Here is an 18,473-nt window from a genome sequence, read left to right as displayed (position 1 = left end):
TTATTATATTATTCCTATAAGTATACTATAAGGGAGGAAATGTGACTCTTCAAAAGGGAAACTATATTCCTTTAAGAACAAATTTTACTTCATACATTAAAATATCTTCAACTAGCTAAAACTGTGAGGGTATTTAATTATAGGTAAAGAAAATGAAGATTCTAGATACATAAATGGGAAGAGTAGATGACAAAGATTTTTTGATCCCAATCTAAGCATCTTTGCCAAGGATTCTAGTGCCATACAAAAAATGTTTGTGCAGTGTGCTATAGTCTTGTATAGAACAAGAAAGAAAACACTCGAAATATGGGAAAAAACCAATTTTGTCTTATAATTTATTAAACTTAGATGTGAGTAATGTAATAGAAAATACTAAATAATATAGATGAATATAAATTAAGCACATAACTTCATCCGACTAAATATATTCAATAAACTTGCACACACATAGAAGAGGAAAAATAGTTGGGGCTATTTCGAGACTTGCCTTAGTCAAGTCACTATTTTAGGGTTTCCACCTCCAATGTAGCTAGACAAATAGATATATCAAAAGAAATATAAATACAATTATCATTTGAATTGATATATATGGAATGTGATAAATCCCAAAATGCTCAAAGAGATAAAAGAAGTGGAAAGATATTATCGACAAGTCTTGAAAAATCCAAGAGAGATGTAAAGTGTATTGTGGGAGCTTGAGACTGCTATAACAAGCTATAGAGAGTTGTGCACACTAAATAAATAGAGAGAGAAATAGTTTTTATTTCCAAGAGAACTTGCAAGAATGAACTAGAAGAGAACCTAGAGAAATCATCAGAAGTGAAAAGATAGATTGAAATAAGAGAAGACGAGGGAAAGAAGAGGTTGTCAATCCATTTTGGAAGATTTCGAGTCATGTCCATTGACCTAGGTAGGTGACACATCGAAAATGCTCAAAATTGACATTTGAACATTAAAATGTCATGGGTTGTTACTACAACACATAGACATTCATGTGGCATGTAAATGTATAGATAAATCATACTAAAAAATGATAGGTGACAAGGGAAAATGCATTAATAAAAAATTGACACAAGAAGGTAGTTGCTAGAAAGGTTTCCTAAGCATCCCAAGAGGAAAAAAGCTGATTAAAGGGCTAAAATGAATTTAATCGAATTCTAGGGGAGTGGACATTAAATTAGATACAAAAGTCTAGCTAAAATTGCTAAGGGATATACAATTTTTTACTCTACATTTTCCCCCTATTTAGTGAGCTTATTAATCAACATGAATACACATTTTAAGGGAAATATAATAAGCATAAATAACATCATGATTCCAAATAGATACTATAGAGAAAATAGAAAAATAGTCAATCCAATAAAACAAGTACATTAAGTAGATTTGCATAGGACAACAAGGTTAGAACATGAACACCATAAAAGTCACATGGTTAGAATATGAAAAACACATAGATATATAGAAAATAAAATATATTACCCTTCCAAAAAGATAAATGAAATAAAAGTAAACTATAGTTTTTGAGTCAACAAAGTGAAATAGACCTTTATGCAAAAGATTATCTTAGTACTATGCATTGTTCCTAAAATAACAAGAATCAACATGCACAAGAATTTTATAAAGAAGATTTAAGAATATTAATGATTGACTACTTCAAGAAAAAATGTACCCAAATGCTAGGGAAGAAACCAATGTCATAGAGATAGTTCATCACTAATGCACTAGCTTGATTTGTCACTAGTGGTGATGTGGATGATAATGATCAAAAGAAAAATCACATTGTACCAAGTTGTGTTACGCTAGGTGAGCACAAATTATTAGGACCAACCTTACTATGAAGAAAAGCCACTACTGATATATCATAGTATAGCAATTTGTGGTATGCTAGGTAATCATAAATTAGTAGGACCAGCCTCACTATGAATGAAAGGCACTACTAAATAAGACACTTAGTGGAACCAACTTCACTATGGAAGAGGGCCACTATAGATAGAGATAATTAAACACTAGGTTGGACCAACCTTGATTCTATAGAGGAAGGGTCACTATATAAAAAAAATATTTCAATAATAGCCATAGAGGAAAAGAATAATTACTCACCATATCACATGACAAATGGACGATCACCATGGCAGGACAAAGTAGACATTCGCCACTATGAGTAAAAAATAAATAGGCACCATCATGGGAAAAAAATAGACACGTGCTAAATGTATGCATGTGGAAGTAAGTGGAATGTGTTTGCCCCCTTGTGGTATAAACATATTTACTATCATGATACCTTAAGGAAAATAAGAGAAAAGGAAACAAAAAAAATGGATTTTGAGGAGTGATTTACACCTCCAAAGTAAGTTGTCCCTTGCCCCCACCATAAAGGGGAGGGTAACTATGCTATAAACTATTGTTTTTCTACCATAGAGAGTATAATTTTGTAGTTAACATTGTACCACCATGAATGGCAATAAGAAAGGAAGCTACAAGTGCAACATAGTGATGAGTGAAACAATATAAGAAAGGTGGTGTAAGAACCCCATGACAGGATGCTTAGAATGTAGAAAGGATAGGATAAAGGTGAACATCAATATCACTTATCATGCAAAGAAGAAGAAATAGGTGCATCAATAGATGAAGGATTGATGACGCTCAATTTATGAAGTTGTTGTATTCTATCCTTGAAGGCCTTGCATTCGCCAATTGAATGGACAATAACTTCAAGATATGGATAGAAACAAAGTTTTATTTTATAATTCATATGAAAATTCTTACGTGTCTGAGGTGAAAGTTTAATCAAGTGGGCTTTGAGAAGATTAAAAAAATTAAGCTCTCTTAGATAAATGATGAGGAGTAGGAAGAAAACATTTCTCTTAAGGATAAAAATGTAATTTCTCACAAGAAGAGGACATAGAGACATCATACAATGGAAGAGGGGACGGAGGTAAAGGAGAATACTTGTAACCTAAACACACTATAAAAGAACATTGAGTCATATTTGATAGCAAGTCTGAATGATTCATTTAGAATGTTAAGGTGGATAGGGTCAAAGTTATATTATCCAATTAAGGATCCTATAAATTTTGAGGAAACCTAATTATCACCAACAAATACATTTGATTGAAAAGACAAGGATTTCAATAATCATCACCAACACTATCAGTAAGACCATCCTTGGAAGAAGTATTTGAGGATTACATTATATTATTAAAAAATGTAGAATGAATAATATTTCTAAGACTACAAGGAATTGAAGGCTGACCAATTGTATTTATTTCACATTAGTGCATAGAATCAGGTTCAATATTGTCTGTAACTATTTGATTATAATGAACAAGTTTGATTCATTGATGCAAGCTAGATGGGATGGTAACCATATCGTGAATCCATGGTCTTCCTACAAAAAGACTATATGATAAAGGTTCTAGCATTATTTACACTAGGGTGGAAATGGTAGAAGGCCCAGGATTCAAAGATAATGTTATTGTACCTATAGGTTGACAACCACTATTATTAAATCCACAAACATATATAGATGAAGTTGTTAACTAAGCAGAATCTATGATAATTTAATAGGGATTTGAGCTATCTATTTCTCCCAAAGATGTATCTTTTTAGGAAATTGTCACCATCCCAGTCAAGGATCTCACGAGAGGTTATTAAGCCATGTCATGGATTCTAACGGGATATGTTTGATACTTACCAAAAAAATTATGTAATATATCAATACTCCAAACATCCAATACTAAATGGTATCAATGAAAGTGCATATAACACCATTGTTACTAGCCTAGATTATAATCATTAGTGGATCAACTTTATTTTGCACTTCACAAGCAGGAAATTCATGCTGATAGAATTTAATTTCTAAAATATTAGAGCACACACAATTCATCAAGGAATTCACATCACTTGGTCTAGTAGAAGATGTCACAAGGATATCTGTAGAACCTCTTGAAGCATAGCATGTCAAAGTGGATAAGTTTGAAGAAGATTTAAGAGAAAGATCCTATTTGGAGTAACATGAAGTTTATCAATAATATCACACTATACTAGGGATCGAGAAGGAATTTTAAAGAATAAAATGGAAGAATAGGCTGAGAAGGTGGAAGAGATGTTAGAATATTAATAATTTGGGTATTTCAATTAGTGTGATAAGTATGAACTACCATCCTGTAAGATGAGGCCTAATGATATATGTATCTTATAAAAGGATCTTCTGAGTCATTCTCAAAAGAAATATCATAAATAGAATGGATTCTCTTCAGATCAAAAGTAGCCAAATGCATATAAATTACCAATCTCCTTATCCTACCAAAGGTGAAAAAAAGATCCTAATAACATTCAAAATTCATTACAACTTCTTAAAACATTAGTTGAAGAAACGTTATCAGGATTGACTAGTGGGAGGGTTAGGTGTGAGAAAAGATTCATCATTCACTAATACATCATCTCTATAAGAGAGTGTACTGGAATAAATAGATGGTAGAGTAGCATTAAGAAATGTGCCAATTATTACATCCTCTTGCACCAAAATATCCTCATAAGTAGAAAGAATCTCAAGAAAGGGATAAACAAATAATAATAACAAAGGAAAACAAAACTCACTTTCACACACTTGTAAAAAAACTTCTTGAATTTTCTTAGCAAAGCTAGAAAGAGATAGAGGGAAGGAAAATAAAAAGTTTAGTTTGAAAGAGAAACATAGACAAGTTGTTAAAGGTTGGTGTATGTCCCTTTTGATGGCATAGAATGAGCTTCAAGGCAACACCCTAAAAAGTTTTTTGGAAGATGGAAAAATCTTTGATTTTTGTTTTTCTTAGTACTAGTGTTATGAATGTTTATAGAAATAATAAATAATTTTTTAATTATAAAAAATAAAATATTAACAAAAATATAGAAGTAGTGTTCACATTGGGTTTTCTACAATGTATTAGAGGAAATGTGATGTTACAAAATGAAAACTATGTTCCTTTGAGATACAATTTGACTTCATATATTAAAATATATAGTGAAGATACATAATTATATCTAAAAGAAATGAAGATTCTAGATACCAAAAAGGGAAGAACATACAATAGAGAATGTTTCATCCCAATTTGAGGAATTTAGCCAAGGATGCCTACACAATATATAGACATGATCTACATGGTGTGCTACAGTCTCATTTAGACCACACTAGAAAAAAACAAGAATATGTAAAATAACCATCTTTTTATTTCATATAATGTGCAAAACTTAGATGTGAGGAACATAATAGAAAATATTAAATAATAGAGTTGAGTATAAATAAAATAACTTAAAAAAAAAAACCTCCCCATGGTTGAATATCTTCATTAAACCCGCACACATAGAAGAGGAAAATAATTTTGGGCTGTTTTGAGACATGCCTCAATCAAGTCCTTGTTTTGGTGTTTCCACCTCCACAAAAACTCTATATAAATAGATAGATCAAAAGAGAAATACATATAGTGATAAAATTAATTGATATAAAATGGTATGTGACAAATCTCATAATTCTCAAAGAGGAAAGATAAGTATAAAGATATCACTACCAAGGATTGAAAATTCCAAGAGAGATGCAAAGAGTATTGTGATAACTTGAGATAATTGTACAGAGTTATATAAAAGCAAAAATATATATTTAAAATAGAGAAGGGGAGGAAAACAAAATGTTGTAAAGCCAATTTAGAAGATTTTGAGTCATTCCCACCAACCTAGGTAGGTGAAAGTGGGAAAACACTGAAAAGAGACATTTGAATGTTAAGATGTCATTGGGAAACTAGAATGGTGTGTAGATGTCAACATGGCATGTAGACGTTTGGAAAAATCATTCTAAAAAATGATGGTGGAAAGATAAAGACATGGTTAATTTAAAATTGATGCAAGAAGGCAACTGCTAAAAAGGTGTCTTGAGCATCTTTAGAAAGAAATGTCTAATGCAAGGGCTAAAATATGTATAATAAAATGCTAAAGGAATGGAGACTAAACTAGCTAAAAAAGTGTAGGTGAGAATACAAATGAGTATGCAATTTATTACTCTACATATACCATCAAGGCCTAGCAATTGTACTTTCTAAGGCAGCACCTTTAAGGCTTATAGAATAAAACTTGCTAATTACATAAAATGAATACACATTTATAAGAAGATCTTTCGTTGAAGAAATAAATCTTGGATTAAGAATAAATCTATCAAGCTAGTTTGTGACCCAAAATATTGACCCTCATAAAGGTGTATCTCCAAGACAAATTCTCAAGTTCTAAGTTTGATACTCTCAAATCACAAATATCAAGTTATTTATAAAAAAAAATCATATTGAGTTATACATGCATAGGGATCCATAATGTTCAATCTGGCCCTTATAATGGATATAATTATTAATAATAGTCTCATGAACTCTCTAGAAAACCATTCATATCGAGATCTAGACTAAATCAATTTCCTATATCCAAATATCAAACTTCATAATACAAGTATTCTTCATATTTGTCAACATGAACAATTGAAACTAAAAGGAAAGAAAGAATGTAAAGCCATAAATTCTTCTCATATAAAGCAACATATACAATTGAGAAGCTAGCTTGAGATGATGGAAATTCCTCCATTCTCTAGTACCTCTAGCCTCCAAATATGAAGACTCAAAGTATGAATCTATTGTTTGGACCAAAAGAAGAAACATTAATAAAAGCCTCAATATCTGGTGAATCCTCATCCTCAATGTAGATTAATTTAACTTTATTTGGTTAATCATTTAGTTTTCCTTTAAGAACATCACTGGCATGAATTTTGCAAAACCATATTTTGTGACCCTTTTTCTTATAGTAAAAACATGTACTTTATCTTTTTTTTTTACCTTACCATTAATCATTTCTTCAGGAATTATTATGTTGAGGATCATCTTTTGTTTCTTATTTTGTCCTTGTTTCCTCTACTAGAAGGTCTAAAATCATATCTTCTAAAGTTTGTGAATTTATTTAACAGAGTGTAAAAATAAAATTATTGTATTTTCAAGGCAAACTATTTAACGAGATTTCTTTAGCATTTGCATCATCTACTAGAGCCTTAACTTTTATTATCTACCTAATGAGCCTTGACATTTTTATTCCATCTTCCATTTTGAACCTAAATAATTAAATTTCTAGGGAGAATTCTGAATTGAATGTTTTTTCTCTAAATAGTTTATTATGATTATCCAAAATTTATGTTGATGATTTAGCTACCTCTATATGATGTAGTTAAGAGTAAGAAATAAAAATACCAATAATAGCCATTTCTTTATCATCTCTATTATTTCAATCCAAGAACTTAGTTGCATCTATAGTCACTCTTTCCTTTCTAATCACAATTCCCCATTAATTCTTATTCACTAGTTGCATTTGAATTTTTATACTCAAAGTATGGTCCAAATTGAATCCAATATACTTGTCTAATGGATTCTCCTTTAAAAAATGAAAATAAATATCTACCTTCTAACTCCTTTCAAATAGTTTTTGATTAGGACAAATAGGTTTTGAAGGGGCCCCGAAACCCTTTACAATTAGAGAGCTACCACCTAAAAATGGACTAGACTAATTGGCAATGAACTACAGGTTTTTAAAAGGACCTGAAACCTTTTGGACTTATGGGCATCTAGATCCCAAAATCCAAAGGTTGCACCAAACATTAAAAACAAAACTAGGAAGCCACAACTAACCAGCTGTTATCCAACTTTTGAAAGATAAACATTACAAAACATGTTGGCACAAACATAATATCCAAGTCAGCAAACAATAGACACCAAGAAAAATAGAGAATGAGGGAATTTTTAGGCACCCTCGGTTAACAAGAAGGGTTTTACCAAGCTCCCTCAACCTATAACAGAGTCTCTAGGAAATAAAAAACCACAAATCCCAATCCTAATAAAAAACCAACACTGACCAAACTGAACCCTTGAAAACTGCTAGCATCCAGCTTGTCCCTGCAAGAAGCAAAAAACGTAGGGTTTTTTTGGGCTCCCTCAACCACCATGGGTTTTATCATGTCTCCCATTAACCATATGACCTAGGTTTTTACTAGGCTCCCACAACCTGAAACAATGGGGCTTTGAAAGGCTCCCCTGACCTTGATCTTGAGACTGAATAGAGTGGCACACATAATATCCTCCAAGATCCCCACCTCAATAAGGGAAAGAGTAGGAGAGAAAAAAAGAAGACCATCCTCTATTCTCCAGCAGCTAAAAAATAGGGAACCAAAAGCCCTCCATCGATACATCCCAACATCAACAACACCCAACTCCACCTCAATGGGAGAAGGCTAAACTCCAACACTATTCCTAAACAAAATCTCCATCTTGAAAGGCAAAACATCCTTAACTAACACAATGGGAATAGGCATGGATCCCATAAACATATCCATGAAATTGAGCTCCAGATTACCATAGAGGACCTCCACCTCAATAGGAGATGCATGAAAAAATACAGTACAAAAGCTGGCATCAGCTCCCTTAAAATCAAGAGTTAGGACTTCATTGGTTCCCCAAAAGAAGACCCAAGAAAATATAATAGCATCTAACTCCACCTCAAAATGAGAAGGGACAAATCTAGCCAGATCCATCTCCCACTCAATAGAAGAAAAAACCACCTCTATAGGAATGACCAGAGAAGCCTAAAGATGAATTAAATGAAGCATGAAAAACACTACCGCGGAAGCAAGTTGAGCGGGGACAACAAAACCCACAACACAAGGGCAGGAGTTAACCAAGAGATATACCAAAAAAAAAAATAGACCTCATCCACCAAAGGCATCTCAAAAATAGATATCATCGAAAAAAAAGAAAAAGTGTGCCCCTAAATGTCACCAAGGAGAAGCCAAACGGGATCCTAGCAAGAAAACTCCAGGAAGGAAGAATCTTACTGCCAAAGGCACACCACCAAAATGAACCCCAAGATGGCAGAACAATAGAATAGCCAAATAAATCTTTGCCATTGAATACATGCCTCTCCTCAAAGAAACACCCACTCATCCTACTGCACCTCAAAGAATCCCAACCAAACATCAGCAAATAGGCATCACCACAAAAGCCATGTGCACCACACAGGCCAACATCCACACACAAACACAGGGAAGAACACAGCTCACACAAGCATCCGCAAAGGGTGATAACAACAGGCAGGGGAGAACATAGACCATAGGTCAAAAATCCCAACCCCCATCATTTGCGTCGCCATCGTCATCTCCATTGCCTAGATCTGCGACTGACGAAAACCTAGCTTGCCCGCCTCCTCCTATTCGCCCGTTCTCGCCCATTCAAATAGTTAACTTTGTAATTATCTCAATTGACTCTTAATCTCATGAAAAATTCCTCTCAACTCTTAATCTCAATTATTCATTCATCTACTTACATCTTAAGCTCAATCGTTAATTATATTGAGGGTTTCTATACAAGGGGCCTTTCTCTCATAAACTACAACCAAAATTGGACTCTACATCTATTACGCCAAATTTTTCTTATATATTTTATTATCAATCAACCATTCTTTGTTTCATTATCATCCTCTTATGCTAGTTATAATACTAAAAGAAAATATACTAGATTTTCAAGATTATGAAGGATAGGAGAACACTAGAGTCAATCTTATCAAGTGTGTGAAGGTAAAATTTAGTTTATATCTTTTGTTTACATGCATTTTATTTAGAAATCCATTAGTATTATTGAATGTTTTTTATAGATTCTAGGCTTGTGGTCGAGATAATTAGGGATTTAAAATTACGTTCACATTTTCCACTCACAAGTTGATTAATGATTACATGCATTAATGCGTCAATAACCATCATGAAATGGGAGTCTAACTCTTTAGGCTCCAACTGAGTGAATAAATCCCAGACCTTATTCATCCCTTTTTGTCACCTCTAATCCTAGTTATATCCAAGCCTTGGATGTTTCTAATCCTTTCTATTAGGTACATCACATAAAAATTCATATAAAAATTCTTGGTTTCTTTTAATGTGCTTAGTTTCGCATGTATGCACTCACATACCAATTTCTCATAGTCAGTATTCTCTTCATCCTTCAAGATTGTGTAGTGGGACATCTATGTACGATATGTTGTGGATTCTTGTTTTTCAAATGCGTTTCTTAAAATTTTGACAAGGTTTACCAACTTTAGCTTAAATTATAACCTATGTATCTTCTATAGGACCTTGGCTACAGATATCCTTTCCAATTAAAACTAACGCCTATTTAGATATCTAATGTTTTTTTTTTTAGCCTTTTTAAATTCACTTTGAAGCAAGATTTATGCAATCTGAACCATTTTATAATAGGTGGTAATTCAAATGTCTATGTAACTATCTCAAAAGTGACTCTAATTATGACTATGCTCTTGGTATCCATATACTTCTTGGTACTACAACTATAAATTTGTCACATGAGCCAAGCTTGAGCTGGTTATCTTCTTGTATTTGGAAGAAGTATTCTCTCTAAGTACATCTTTCTTTAGGGCCTTTTTCTCTATGTGTCTAATTTTTCTATCTTTTATAAACTTAACTTCTAAACTATACTTGTAAATAGTAGATATTTATTGGTATTTGTGTTTCATTGTTATTAGGACCTTGCCAACTTTAGAAGACTTTCCTTTCATCTTGGAAGCCTTTGGGCTACTTATACAATTTGAGACATTTTTTTTATCTACAAGCTTAAATACCATCACTAAAAGCCCAATAAAATAATTGAAATCTATTTGCATAGTCATATTTTAGCATTTGTGAGAAATTTTTTGATTTTGGGTAAGGAATTGGAACTGTAAGGATATCATAGAAATATATGTATAAGACTCAAAACCATGTAAGGATAGATTATGGTAATAGTTACTCCTACGTACAAATCATATTCTCAAACATTGAAAGTATTCAAGGTTACAATTTTCATATCCCTTTGATACTAAAAGTTGCACAAAGATACACTAAAATGTTCTATAATTTTTCGAGAAAATGGGTACCTGAGTGGGTAATAGTTCCAAGGATAAAATCCCACTATACCAGTAGAACACAAAGTTGTGAAGCGATGCATCACAAAATGTTCAAGTTTTGGCATATAAAATGGCTTCCTCAGAATCACATGACATCAAGGTTGATATACTTAGATCCCTTTAGGACCCAAAGTCCTAGAGGGATATGTCTTTATTACTTGGATTCCACATATCAAAGGTTTTCAAAATGCTTGAGGTTTTTAATTTTAATTCTTTTAATCCCTTTGGGATCTAAAGTCATACAAGGATATTGTGTGAAAGTCTGAAGTGTTAACTTGAAGTCTATGAAAGCCCTCAAGCTGTCAAAATTTCATGAAGAAAAAGGATTCTAAGACTCCTCAAAGACTCGAAGACTCAAAGGGATGTTCATGGGGTTTCAATATTCACTTGATTTTTTAAATAGGTCATGAAGTATATTATCTTTAATGGAGACTCTAAGGGTTTGAGTTTTCCAAAGTCCTATAGGGAAATTCTCACTCACAAGCTAATTTTAAAGGTTGTATTTCATTTATGGTACAATTTTAGTACATTTTATAGGTCTGATCGAATGGAAACATGAGATTCATGCTCCCACAAGTCACATTTTTGAATAAGGGTAAATTCTTGGGAAAAAATTATTTTAGGTAATAACTAATAATAGGAGTAAAATATATATTAATCCTATGCTAAGACCTAACCTATCATAGTAGGAAAAATGAAAAGCAAACAAGGATATAGAACAAACACCATGAAAAAAATAAGAAAGAGGAGCACATGAACCAAGTAAAGGACCTACCTACTTATTGAGCTTACAAAACCTAAATAAACATGAAACTACTTGCATAGAAACAAGAAATAAGATAATCTTGGCCTAAAAATACACTAGGGTATGAGAACCAAAAACTCCTTTTCGCATGGAAAATCAATGTTTTAAATATTTGATCATTTTAGGGCTCTGGTAAACTCTAATAAAATGAAAAGTGATAAAATAAATCACAAAATTTTCTTAAATTCCTCATTTTAAATTTAGAGGATCACCATTAATTTAGTCGAGTTTATGATCCACAAAAATTCCAAAGGACATGGCATAGTGATTGGGAGTAGGAATCCAAAATAGGGGAAAGGATCTTACGATGGTCACTACAAGCTCTAGAGTTTTTTTCAACAATAATAGAAACAAAAAGAAAAAGTACAAAGAGATAACATTAAGGGAAATAAGGATAATAGGACAAGATCCTAAGATCCACTTGGGACCCAAAATCTCAAAAAGAAAGATATTAAAAAAAGAGAAAATGGGGAACTAAGAAAGAGGGAAATGAAAGGATTTTAATTCCTAAGATCCTTGTAGGATGATAAATATAAAAAAAAAACAAATAAACAAATGAAAAACAAGAAAAAAAATTAACTAAGACAAATAAAGGGAAGAAAAAAAAGGAGAACATAAATACACAAAAGAAAAGAGGGGTCCTAATTTTGATGAGAAAATTGTTGGGGTATGTATGTAGGGCATAACAATATTTACTAAGGTGGTTGGGAGAATCTTTTCCTAGAGGAAGGCTTGCCAATAGATGGGATATCCTCCTTCCACTTATTAAAATAGTTTGAAACCTCTCCTAGCAATGATTTAGGAGTTGGGTGATCTAGAGAGATATTTTTTTGTAGGAACCATCAAAGATGACATTCTTTTTATTATGGTTTGTAGTAATAGTCTATTTTTCCTCAATTTTTTAAGGAAGAAGCTTTGTCAAGTCAACAATTTTATTTAATTTGGGGATAAACCAAAGGGAAATCCTTAATTTCATGCTTATTAGATTAACACCAAAAATAAGTACTGGTAAAATTGAGTTATAGCTAATGTTGAATGTGACAAAGATGTACAATCTAAACTTTCATAGATTCTTTCAACTATTTTAATCATTTAATCTCAACATGAATAGCATTTTGTAGATGAGCTTGATAAAACATATCAGTTTCAACATACAATACTTCCCAAAGGTAGGAAAAAATAGTTGTTAAAAATTTATAATAGGTGAAGTGTAAACCAATGAAATAATGCAAAATTTTAACATGAAGTGTATTCTCATTTCAAATAAAAAATCATGCAATTATTATGAAAATGCTAAATGTGGTGTGCCAACATGCCATGGTTCATGTTTGATAATAACCATAGTGTGCCTATCCTTACTAAAAGAAACAAGAGAAAACCTTTTTGTAGGTTCCTAAATAGAATGGTGCTAGACTACATAGAATCTCCAATGATTGTTAATCCACTAACAAAGTATACTTTCTTCAAAATTCTGCCAACAAAATATCCTATCAAGCTAAAATGATCTAACTATTTGCATGAATTATCAAATATGCATACATGGCTAAAACAATATCCACTAGAAAATATATGAGTTTTCCTCCTAGAAATCCTTATAAAAAAAAATTTGCAAGTGCACGTTGTGAGTTGTCATTAACTAACAAAAATACCCATGATAGATGTAGGACAGTAAAATGTTACCTATGTTAAGGACATGGATAGACACAAGGATGATAATAAATGTAGTCACATAAATCTGTCCACTTAATTAAATGAATATTTAGTATTTATTTGATTATTTAACCATCAATCAATAATTAATTAATTCACCTTAACCCTCTTCTCCTATTAAATAAATAAATTATTCAATTTATTTGATTTAATTCACTTAACCAAATTCAGACCATTAATTAAATAAATAAATAAATCATATTTGTTTAATTAAATCTTCTCTCACATTTAAATAAATTAACATTTATATTTATTTAAATCACCTTTATTCTCCACCCACTTGCATTTTCCTACAAATGCAAGTTGCACAACTATTTTAAATAAATTAATTATTTATTTAAAATCATATTTATCCTCACCCACTTGAAACCTTTAATGGTTTCCCTTAAAGTCTTCAAACTTAATGGCTTCCTTCTAGAATCTTCTCAAGCCCTTAATGGTTTCCCTTAAAGTCTTCAAACTCAATGGCTTCCTTCTAGAGTCTTCTTAAGCCTTCAATGATTTCCCTTAAAGTCTTAAAACTTAATGGCTTCTTTCTATAGTATTCTTAAGCCTTTAATAGTTTCCCTCAAAGTCTTCAAGCATTTAATGCTTTATCTCCCTTTTTCTCATGTAAATAAATTAAGATTTATTTAAACAAAATCCAAAATTCACATTCATATTTAAATAAATTAATATTTATTTAAATATCTATCCAAATACAAATTACACAAATTTAATTAAAATAAATTATTTTATTTTAGTTGAAAATCCCAAAATTCCTCCCACTTGCATGCCTAAATCCTTTCTAGATTCTTCTAACTCCTTCTAATTAGCTTAATCCTATCCTAATCATTGTCACATTCCTAAAATAAAAGGAAGTCACTTCGCAAAAACCTCCAAAGTCTTCAATAACCATTAAAGGCTTTATGTCTTCAAATGGTTAACCTCTAAAGTCTTCCAAACCATTAAAGACTCTTACATAACCATTTATGGTTAACTCACCTTTTACCATTGGTTAGAGACTTTCCTCTAACTTAACCATACTTTTGACTCATGGGTCTCTTCAAAGCATTTATTTCTTTAACTAAGGTAACCATTTAACCTTTGCACATTCATTTATCCCTTAGATAAAAGGAATATCCATTAACCTAACCCTAACCCAACCCCCTAGGGTAACCATCATGTCCCCTCAAGCATTTAATGCTCCTTATCTCCCCTCTCAAGCCTCCTCATGGTGACACTTGTCAACATGGGATTGGGTTGAAAGTCTCACATGGATTGAATATCTTTCAATCCTAACCCTTGTTAAGATTTCTCAATCTTAACCCTTCCTTTCCCCATTTCTTCTATAAATAGAACCCTTCTCCTCAAGCAAAGAAGGAAGCATTAGAGAATTGTTGTTATACTGGTATTAGCATAGAGCTTTTTCATAGCATCACTATCTACACTTGCATAGCATTTGTTTATCACATCCAACCATCTTGAATCTCCATATGGCATCCATGGCTAGTGCTAAAAGCTGAGAGCTACACTCATTTGGGACTTGGAGAGGGCAGAAACAAGGGAGAAGCATCAAAAGACATCATGGAATCATCTTAGGGAGGCTCTTCTCCTTTCTTTTGTTTTGTTAAACTTCTTTCATGCTTTTTTGAAATCTCTTTTGATATGTTTGGAATGGTTTTTAGTTCTTTGTTTTGGTTTTATCGTTGAAACTATCTTATTAACATTGAACTTTGTTGTTGCCTTGTCCCCATTTCCATGACATCATTTGGTGAACCTGATGTGAACCCAACAACATTTTTTTTTAACAAACCAATTTTTTGACTGTTTAGCTTGACACATAGGTCGTGCTTTGGCGCTTTGTTCGCACTTTAGCACTATTGCAATTTGATCTTTTAGTGCTATTATTTTTACAAAAGCGCTATTGTCTAAAATTTAGCGCTATTGTCCATATATTAGCTCTTTTGACTCTTAAATAGAATTTTTGTCAATATTTTAGTGCACTTGTATTGCTGTTTAAATATTTTACTTTAGCACTTTTGTCTATACTTTAACGTGTTTGTGTTAAGTAGTGCTTCTGTTGTCACACAAAGTAGCGCTATTGTAATAGAACGTTGTAAAAAATGGCCTTGTAACCGATAATATTTTTTTTTAGGCTTGTGGAAGCCCACCATATTTTTGGATTTTACTAGATTTTCATTTTGTGTGTAGGTTTTAAACTAACCCTTTTGGTTACTTAACAACCAAAAACACTTCATTTGGTGCTCTAAAAATCACAACACAATTTTGTTTACTTGCAAGCTAGGAAACAAACTTTCATTTGGTGCTCTAAAAATCATAGCACATTTTTTTTTACTTGCAAGTTAGGAAACAAATCTTCATTTGGTTCTCTAAAAATCACAACACAATTTTGTTTACTTGCAAGTTAGGAAACAAATCTCTATTTTGGTGCTTAAAACAAGACAAGGAAAAATCTCATTTCTTGCATCAAATTTTAGAAAATTCACAATCAACACTTCAACTTGTTGAGCAAGTACAAAGAACAATCAATTTGTCTCATTTTTGCAAAAAGATTTTACTTCATGCATACGTGTTTCAATTTTAGTTGACTAGGATTTCAAATTCTAGTTTACTCAAACATATTGCCTTTGAAGTTAAAAAGAACATCATGGTTGTTGGAGCAACATCACCAATTAGATACAAAATCATTGCAATGACAAGTTAAAAAGAACAAGTGTATTTTGTGTTTGGTGCACTTATGCAAAAGAGTTTGTCGAGTGGTCCCACTTCTAACACACACTATCCTCTCCCTTGGCTTTCGTGGTCCTAGGTGCAAGAGAAAAGTGTTAGTAACACTAAAAATTTTATCTTTTTATGAGAGGCTTGCCAAGAGACACATCACTCTTGGGAATGACCTCGCACGGTAAATCCTTTGAGCTGCTATAGAAATTAGGTGAGAGCGAAAGCTGTAGCCTTGGGTATAGCTGTTCCTACAGTGTAACTTGTTGAAAGGACAAATGGGCCCCACCACAAGTTACAAGGCTCTTAAGTGAGTCACTACATAATGAACTTACGTTCAAAGATATTGAAAATTACTAAACACCTTTAAGTAGTAGTGCACCCATTCTATTGATTGAGGATATTTGTGATAAATTCAGTGCAAGAGCATAGAAGGTTTTGCTCCCAACATACTCACCATACATATTTCCTTGAGTAGAAACATAGTTTTTTGAAAGGTTACTTGTAGCCTAATAAAAATAGTGACTCCCCCATCATAGGGATCATCTATTTGTTATGCTCATGCAAGACTTAGTATATCACATCCTTACCTACCATAGTAGGATTCATAAGGTATGTAGTACCAAAGTTGAAGAAATATCAAGATGTGGGCTGAAATTACCACAACTGACCATTTGACCTTAGGGATAAAGTGTGTTTGAAGTGTCTTCGTTTTGTGTCAAGACTAGTGATAAACTGAGCCGACTTCAGGCTTTTTGGAAAAACATACTCAAAAAAATTTGGTAAGAAAGGGTCATAAAAGTCCAAAGATTGGGTTGATCTAGACCCATAGAAACTTGTGCCTTTTAAGGCAACATTCTTGTGTTTGTGTGCTTGCTTTGTTTTCTTGTCAAAGAAAAATAAAAAATCCAATTGCAAAACAAGTATTCATCCAACACAAAATTTTCACAAACATTTTCAAATACCAACAAAGATCAAAAAAGTGTAAAAGGAAATTCTTCTTTCTTAATAGACAAATCTTTGTCTCACATAGAACCTTCTTACGTCACATGCATCTATATCTTCTATGAAAATCTAATGAATTTGATCAAGCATCTTTAAAGCATAGAGCATTTACTCAATATAGAACTTTGAGCTATCATCAAAACAAGGGAGGCAAAATCAATCCTGCCTTCTTTCCAGACATTTACATCACATATAACTCAGCTAGGGAGGAACCGCCAACCCTTGAACAAGAATAGGCGGAGTTTATTCCTTTTGTAACACAAAGTTTCTATTGAAGTTAACATTTTATCCATTCTCACATTCACACATCATCAAATCCATTCCAACTCTCAAAACATCAAGAGGTTTTTGTCCTAAGTTCTCTTTCGATATTTCTTGAATCAAACACAACACATCACTTTTTAGAGTGTCTCTACATCTAGGATAAACTCATCCTAAGAGGCATTTCTACGCAGGTTAACACTAGTCTATGAGTGCATCCTCTCATTACTAGGTAGTTGGGTCTGTAATACATCTCAGGCCTCTCTAAACCTTATCATATCAAACATTGTCAAACAAACACAACAAGCGATTCAAGAAAGGACTTTTGGTCACATCTACCTTTAGTGCTAGAGTTCCATATGCAAAAAACTCCACTGAAAATTAATCTCTCATTTCATCAACAACTCATCATCATTTTCACCAAACTTCAAGAACAACTTGTAAACAAAATGGCTCAAACTAGATCAAGATCTAGACAAATGGAAATTGAGGAAGAAGAGGAGGAAAATATCAATGAATTCCAAGAAGCTCTTGGAGGAAACTCAAATGATGAAAATCCAAGTACTGCTACTCCTGCAGGAATAGAAAGGGCACAACAGAACCCTCTCTTTAATCGGCTTTTTGATGAAATACTCATGAGCAATGATTATGCTCACTTTTTAAGACTCGCTCAAGAGGGAGCCAAACTACCCTCTGATTTTCATATTGCACAACTAAGGCAAGCATCAGAACACCAAAGTTGTAATGAGGATGAAAGAGGTCATGATCACTTCAAATACAACCTTCATCAAGGTAATCCCCCACCTCCTCCTCCTCCAAATGACATTGACATGTTGCGGCAACAAGTTGAGAATCTTTCCCAACAACTTCATAGTGTTGTGAAAACTAATGAGTTTTCACTTAATGACATTTGTCCCTATCCCTTTGATAGGAATCTTCAACTACCATCTTTTCCACGAGGGTTTGAAACACC

The sequence above is a fragment of the Cryptomeria japonica genome, chromosome 4 (genome assembly GCF_030272615.1).
Source record: "Cryptomeria japonica chromosome 4, Sugi_1.0, whole genome shotgun sequence".
Classification (NCBI taxonomy): Eukaryota; Viridiplantae; Streptophyta; class Pinopsida; order Cupressales; family Cupressaceae; genus Cryptomeria; species Cryptomeria japonica.
Note: the sequence above shows the minus strand (reverse complement) of the source record.